Below are 7,962 nucleotides of genomic sequence, written 5' to 3'. Positions count from 1 at the left end.
AAAAAAACAAAACAAAAAGAACTGAGAAGACATGTGAATCACCAGTCCTTCTGGATTCTAGTGATGGCCAATCTTGCTTCAGTCCTCCCACCAAATGGGGTGAAAACTAGGCTCAAGAAGCCTGCGAGGGGTGCACCTCAGTGACTCAATCAGTTACGTGTCTGCTTTCCACTCAGGTCATGATCCCAGGATCCTGGGATCAAGTCCTACGTCTGGCTCCTTGGCCTGCTTTTCCCTCTCCTTCTGCCTGCCCTTACCCCTACTTGTTTTCTCTCTCTCTCTGTCAAAAAAATAAATAAAATCATAAAAAAAAGAGAAAAGAACACTGCGAGGGATGTTAGAGACATAGATTGTAGCTTCTCAGCCCCACAGAGGGCTATGTGAGAGCAGCCAAGACTTCTCGAAGTCCAAGAGAAAGGGTACAGAAGTTGGACGAGAAGGGAAATGATTAATGTAAGCCTGGGGTTGGTTCCTTCAGCTGAGATTAGGAGTCCTGTAGCAGCAGATGTGTGCAGAATTGTCCTGGCCGGGAGCTGGTTGTGAGTGCAGTCCTCACAGAAGATGGCCAGTGAGGACCGGACAGTGACAGCTCAATCACAAAATTAATTAAGGAGGGCTTTTGCATCCAGAAAATTTCTTTGCAGGAAAAATAAAGGTATATTTTTTGCGCACATGCTATTCCAGGAAGCAGGTTAGTGCCAGGTGAGAGAAGCCAGATCTTTTCCAGAGAAGGAAAATGAAGTATATCCCATATTTCCTATCCCCAAATTGTACCAATTTTGGAACTGAGGCTCCCGATAATTTAACTCCTGTAACGTATCCTATATTCTCCATGTTGAAAGAGTTCATCTACCAAATAAGACACGTGTCAAGTGACAACTAACTCATATTTTTAAACTTTAAACCAAGGAATATATAGTTGCTCATCAACTTGAGTCAATGGAATCCTTCTCAGGCCAATGGGATTTATTTGGGATAAGATCTTTAGTCTTATCATGGCAGTCGACAGGTTGTTTCCTCCTGGGAAATTTCTGAACTCCTAAAATCCGAAGCACTGAGTAGTTAATACTCGTTCTCATTTTGTGTGTGAAGGGACGGTGTAAGGTGCATGGGGAGTGAGCCACTCATTCAAGTTCACATGGCGAGGAGATGGTATGCAGCCAAAAGGAGCACATGGAAAGAGGATAGATTACTGTCGTTATGAGTAATTAGAATTTAAGAAAAGAAGAATTCATGGGTGTGTTTAAAACTTTGTAGAGCTATCTTACTTACCCAAATATACATTGAATAAGCTAAAAGGTGGGAAAACTGTGAAATGGTTGTTGGGAATATCCTTAATTCTTTAACTCACGGCTCCTTACATAGTATCTTGTGCGACAAAATTTCCCTTCGGTAAAAACTTGGCTTTCTTTGAGAGACTGACGTATTTCTCTCTCTTTTTAAGATTTGAATTTTTTTAAAAGCAGTTTTAGGTTCACAACAACCCTGAGAGAAAAGTACAGACAAAGGCATTCCTATATATTCCCGGCCCCACAGAAGCATGGCCTCCCCCATTATCACCATCATGTACCAGACTGGTACATTTGCTACCGTGGGGGAACCCACAATGACACATCACAGCCACCAAAGTCCATAGCTTATTTGAGGGTTCATTCTTGGTGTTGTATATTCTTTGGGTTTGGACACTTGTATAGGGTCACGTATCTATCATTAAAATGTTTTACAGAGTATTTTCACTGTTCTAGAAACATCCCCTGTGCTCTGCTTATTCATCTTTCCCCCACAGCTCACCCTTGGCAACCACTGAACTTCTCACTGTCTTCATACTTTTGCCTTTTCATAATGTCATGTATGGGAATCATACAGTATGTAGCCTTTTCAGATTGGCTTCTCTTGAGTTCTTATATATTTTGGTTCACAGACCTTTATCAAATGTGTCTTTTGCAAATATTTTCTCCCAGTCTGTGGCTTGTCTTCCATCTCTTTGGCATTCTGTTTTACTGAGCAGAGGTTTTGTTTTTTAGGGTGTTTTTTAAGATTTACTTATTTATTTTAGAGAGAGAGGCAAAGGGGAGATGGAGGGAGAGAGAGAGAGAGTCTTAGGCAGACTCTGTGCTGAGTGCAGAGCCTGACGTGGGGCTCCATCTCAGGACCCTGAGCTCACACCTGAGCTGAAACCAAAAGTCAGATACTCAACCGACGGTGCACCCAGGCATCCCTAAATGAGCAGAAGCTTTTAATTTTAGTGAAGTCCAGCTTCTCAATGATTTCTTTCATGAATCATATCTCTGGTGTTGCATCTAAAAAGTCATTACCATACCGAAAGTCATCTAGGTTTTCTCCTACATTATCTCAACAATTTAAATTTTCTCCTACATTATCTCAACAATTTAAAATTGTTACTGTTTTGTGTGGTCTATTTATCTTTATGATTCATGTTTAGTTAATTTTTGTGAAGGGTGTAAGTTCTGTGTCTAGATTCCTTTTTTTTTTTTTCCATGTAGATGTCCAGTTGTTCCAACACCACCTTGTTGGCAAGACTATCTTTGCTCCATTGTATTACCAAAGACCACTTGACTACGTTCATGTGAGCCTGTTTCTGGGCTCTCTATTCTCTTCCATTGATCTATTTGTTTACTCTTTTGCCAATACCACACTGTCTTGGTTACTGTAGCTTTACAGTAAGTCCTGAAGTTGGGTGACCATTATGGCTCCAACTTTGTTCTTCTCCTTTGATATTGTGTAGGCTATTCTGGGATGTCTGTTTCTCCATAAAACTTTAGAATCAGGTTGCCCATATATGTTTCTCTTTTCAGGTGAGTTATTCAACTCATTCCACTTTTTCACTTTGGTTGCCTGGAAAGTCAGTGTAAGATATATCTGCTCAGTCACTGGAATTTTGTTCACTCTGATGGTTGGAGAACTAGATTTTCTTCTTTTTAAAAAAGATTTTATTTATTTATTTGAGAGAGAGGAGAGAGAGAGAGAGAGAGAGAGAGAGAGCATGAGCAGGGAGAGGGGCAGAGGGAGAACCAGACCTCCCCCACACCCCACTGAGCAGGAAGCCCAATGCAGGGCTTGATCTCAGGACCCTGGGATGATGACCTGAGCCAAAAGGCAGACACTTAACTGACTGAGCCACCCAGGCTCCCCTTGATTTTCTTCTTTAAGTCTTGTTTCCCCCTCTTTTATTTAATTTCACTTTCTGAATCTGATCACTTGCATAAAGTAAATATGAACATGGACCACACGGTCAACCCAAATTTAATACCCCCCCCCCATTCACCTTCCTCACAGATTTGGAGTTCTAGTCAATAAACCAGGGAGCTGAGGATATGATTCCCATTCTCTCCTTCAACCAATGCATTCCATTCCCAATTATGACTTATGAAAGGAGTCACTCTTCTTCACAGGACAGGAGGGAAAGCAGACTGCTGGGCGATCAGACTTTCAATGTTGGCTTCCAGGCTCGTGTTGACAAAGTCCTCAATAACCCTGATTTTCTCCTGAAAGTGCTTGAGCACTGTTGTTACATGGAGGAAATTTCTCACATTCTGTTCTTTCAGCCTGTCTCCTGCCTTTTTCTCGGTATGTTTCCGAATCTGAGTTGGCCCTTCGCTGATAGCATGTGAATGTGATCCAACACCACAAAGCAAGACATGTAGAACAGATGACTGCTTAAAATGCCTGTTTTGACATGTTTTCTTCCCTAAAAGATAGAGCAAATTCTGCATAAATATGAAACATTGGTGAACTATTTGTTAAAAAAAAAGGTTCACTTATTTTGCCAACTATAATCTAAGTACCTCTGCTCAGTGTCACCTTTCTTGTACGTTTCTTCATCATTAATGAGATAAAATAACTCCCAATAATAGCTAACATTTTGAATACTTCTTATGCGGCACATACGACACTAAGTACTTTATATTTATTTCACTTAGTCTTCTTAACAATTCTAGAAAGTCCTGATATCATCTTTATCTCCTTTTCAGATGAAGAAACTGGTGCAAAAGAATATTGAATTTTTTCCTGTATCATAACCTAATCATTGGAAAGCAAGAATTTGAATCTGTGTAGACTCTAAACTCTGTGTCCTTAACCACTTTTTAAATGGCCATTGATCTTGATCCCAAACTATTCTTCTCTTTTCAGAGGGGGAAAGGGGCAGAGAGAGAAAATCCTAAACAGGCTGGAGCAGAGCAGAGCCTGCCACAGGGGCTCCATCTCACAAACCTGAGTCATGCATGACCTGAGCTGAAATCAAGAGTTGGATGCTTGGGATCCCTGGGTGGCTCAGCGGTTTAGGCGCCCGCCTTTGGCCCAGGGTGCGATCCTGGAGGCCCGGGATCGAATCCCACATCGGGCTCCCGGTGCATGGAGTCTGCCTCTCCCTCTGCCTGTGTCTCTCCCTCTCTCTCTTTCTCTCTCTGTGTGGCTATCATAAATAAATAAAAATTAAAAAAAAAAAGTTGGATGCTTCACCAACTGAGCCACCCAGACGCCCTTACTCCCAAATTATTCTTAACTACTTGAATATACTTCAAGTACTCTCCAAAGAATCAAGGACTATGATCTAAAGTCATTTATATGCATGACCAACATTCGTTAGAATTTTGCATGTCATTTCTTCTCTGAAAACCCTTCCCTGGGAAGCTCGTATTCATCCTTCAAGGCTCCACATGCCTTCCCCAATGAAGCCTACCTCTCCCTCCTAGACAGTATTTGTTACCCTGTCTCCTGTGCTTTCTTGGTAATTTGTTTATATCTTGTGATAGAACTTACTGCTGTAATGACAAGGCTTCCTTCCTTTAAGGCAGCTAGAATATTCTATTCTGTTGGTACCTGGTGGGTGCTAAATATATTTTTCTGAGACAAACACATTGAAATTCTTGAAGCCAAAAAAAAAAAAAATCATCATTCTGGGAAGAAATTCAGACAGAGAAATAGATAGTGAATATACTTTTTGGAGCAAGAGGAAGAATAAATTCATACAATTTATGTGCAACTAGAACAAGCTAAATCTAAAAGAGATGGAAGAAAATGTTGAAGCCGTATCTATTTCCTAACTCACAGCAATATATTTCTGAAGAAAACATCCTACAAAAGAACAGGATTCTCTGACTACCTTCCCACACTGCACAAGAATTGAGGATCTGCACAGAACCCTGCTCATCCTCAAGGTGAGGCCCCCGGTTTGGAGGACTTTCTAGATTATATCCAGCACCAACACTGACATCTGCTGGAAGTGCACACTGGCCACATCTTCTGCACTTCGCTATAAAAAGGAAAAACTAAAAAACAAAAAAAAGGCAAGATGATAAGAAACTACCTAAAAACTACCTCAGAATTCCAACCAAGAACTAATATATCAAGAAAATGTGAGCTTGAGCAATTTTGGGCATTCCCTTTAATTGAGAATATAATCTTGCCAAACAATTGTCTGGTGATAAACATGGCCATAGATTTAGGATTGTGAATGACTAATTATTTTATAAGCATGGCCCCCAAAACGAATTTGATATTTTTAAAAGCCAAATAAGATACATATCTCTGCATTTGAGGAATTCAATTAATCACCACATCACATTTCATAAATAGCATGGGTTCATGTTCTGAATCATAGGAAGCACTGACTCATTTTGAGGCTTCACTTTTCATGGATATGAAGAGGCTTGACAAGTGGTTTGCTACTGTGGTTTGTATTTTTCTACATATCCTCCTAAGTTTTCTTTCTGCTGTCTCCCTCGTGATATCAATTAGGTACCTGAGAAGTAGTCAAACTGAAGAAGAACATACTTTCCTCTACTTGTTTATTTATAAATTTTAATTAATAATCAGAAGTAACATATTTCTTTCTACGCCCATTTTTCCAACTTATTGAAACTTTTTGGTAAAAGAAAAAATTCTGTGAATAGAGGAAATTATTTTTTTCAAAACAAATCCCCAAAGCCCGTGTATTTAAAATTGTTACTGTAAAAATCAGCTCCTAGTTTCCTATCATCTGTTAAAAGACGTTCATCTTTTCTTCTCAACTTACCTCATATGTTTTCTTTTCAGGGAAAGAAGGTATTGCTTTTGTCCCTTTTTGCTTCTCGGTTTTTATCTCTTTATTGTAAAATACAGCAAGTAAACAGAAAAGGTATAGGTATACCTTGGAGACATTGCAGTTTGATTCCGAACACTGAAATCAAGCAAATATCACAATGAAGTGAGTCAAATGAATTTAGGCTTACACTATAATATAGGTCATGAAGCATGCAAAAGCATTATGTCTAAAAAAGCAATTTATATGCCTTAATTTAAAAAATACTTTATCACAAAAAAATGCTAACCATCATCTAGCTTTCAATGGAGTCATAATCACTGACCATAGATCACTGTAACACCTACAGCAATAGTGAAAATTTTTGAAATATTATAAAGGTGACATAAAGATACAAAGTGAGCACATGCTTTTGGGAAAATGGCATTGATCGATCTTCTCCACGTGGGGTAGTCAGAAACTTTCAATCTGTAAAAAAGAAAAAGGAGAGTATCTGAAACACAATATAATGAGGTATGGCTATCCAAAACACTAATTTTAATATACATAAATATAAATATAAATATATAATACATTTATATTAATATAAAATATATAATACGTATTTTAATAACATGAACACTCATGTAACCATCACTCACATCAAGAAATAAAACATTGTCAACATGCCTACGAAAGCTCCAGTTGCCCCTTCTCAATTACAATCCACATCCTTGCTTTTCCTTACATCTTAACTTCAGGTACACATCTCTAAATACGATAGTGTTACTGGCATTTTATTTTTATTTATTTATTTTTTATTTTCATTTTTTTAAGATTTTATTTATTTATTCATGACAGAGCGAGAGAGAAGCAGAGACACCGGCAGAGGGAGAAGCAGGCTCCAGGCAGGGAGCCCGATGCGGGACTTGATCCCGGGACCCCAGGATCACACCCCAGGCCCAAGGCAGATGCTCAATTGCTGAGCCACCCAGGAATCCTGGCATTTTATTTTCATATCAGTGGGGTCATAGCACGTTTTATGTTTGGTTCATTCCGCCAACATTCCGCAAGTTTTGTCTGTGCTGCTGCCTGTGGCTATGACTTGTGTATCTTCACTGATCAATGTGATTTCCCATTTTATGATTATGTCACCATTTGTTCGTGCAATCGATCACGGATAGATATTCGGGTCATTTCTGGTCGGCCACTGTTTCCGTTTCCAAGGCTTCCACAAACGTTGTCTAGCAGATCTTCTGGTGCATTTCCAGGCATTTCTGTTAGATGTAAGCCCAAGGGTAGATTTGGTGGGCCATAGGTTATACGGGGCTTCAACTTCACGAAACTTCTCAGGAAGTGGTTGGACCAATTTGCACTCTAGCCAACCACATATGAGTGTTTCACATCCTTACTAAAAACCTGATATGGTCAGACTTTTTCATTTCAGTAAATAGGGAAGATTGGTAGTAGTGTCTCATTTTATTTTTATCTTTGCACCGAATAGCCTTTTTTATGAAGTACCCATCTAAGTCCCTTGCTTAATCGGTCTTTTTCTTATTAATTTCAAGATTAAAAAAAAAAAATCTGTGTATTTGACTTTAGTTGGCTTGCCTATTCAGTTTCCTAATGTTAACCTTTGTTGAACAGAATTACTTTAATATAGTTAATTTTATAAAGTTGCATCTTATAAATAACTTCAGACCGAATGCTTCTTAAATCTGATGCTCTGACAAGCAAATAGCTTCATCTTTATGGATATATATCTATATCTAGCTGTGGATGAGGATGAGCATAAGGCCCATTGAGACCCATGTGTCTTCAGATATGTTTTCTTAGTTGTGAGCTGACCCTATCCACGTAGATATTCCAAAAACATTTAATATTCAATCTGATTTTTAAAAAAGGAGTTTACTCCCATTCCTATTAAATCCTCCATTCTT

At 39.0% G+C, this 7,962-nt stretch overlaps 1 long non-coding RNA gene across 1 annotated transcript; it reads right to left on the bottom strand.

The window, feature by feature from the left end:
- Positions 1–3,009: 3,009 nt before the first annotated feature.
- Positions 3,010–7,859, bottom strand: LOC112652609 (uncharacterized). Its single transcript, XR_004808610.2, has 3 exons — positions 6,333–7,859; positions 6,038–6,181; positions 3,010–3,709 (listed from the first exon to the last, which is right to left on the bottom strand). It is a non-coding gene; the product is annotated as an uncharacterized LOC112652609 (long non-coding RNA).
- Between the last annotated feature and the right edge of the window lie 103 nt (positions 7,860–7,962).

This window comes from Canis lupus, chromosome 23 (assembly GCF_003254725.2).
Source record: "Canis lupus dingo isolate Sandy chromosome 23, ASM325472v2, whole genome shotgun sequence".
Classification (NCBI taxonomy): domain Eukaryota; kingdom Metazoa; phylum Chordata; class Mammalia; order Carnivora; family Canidae; genus Canis; species Canis lupus.
Note: the sequence above shows the minus strand (reverse complement) of the source record. Positions and strands in the feature narration are given on the sequence as shown.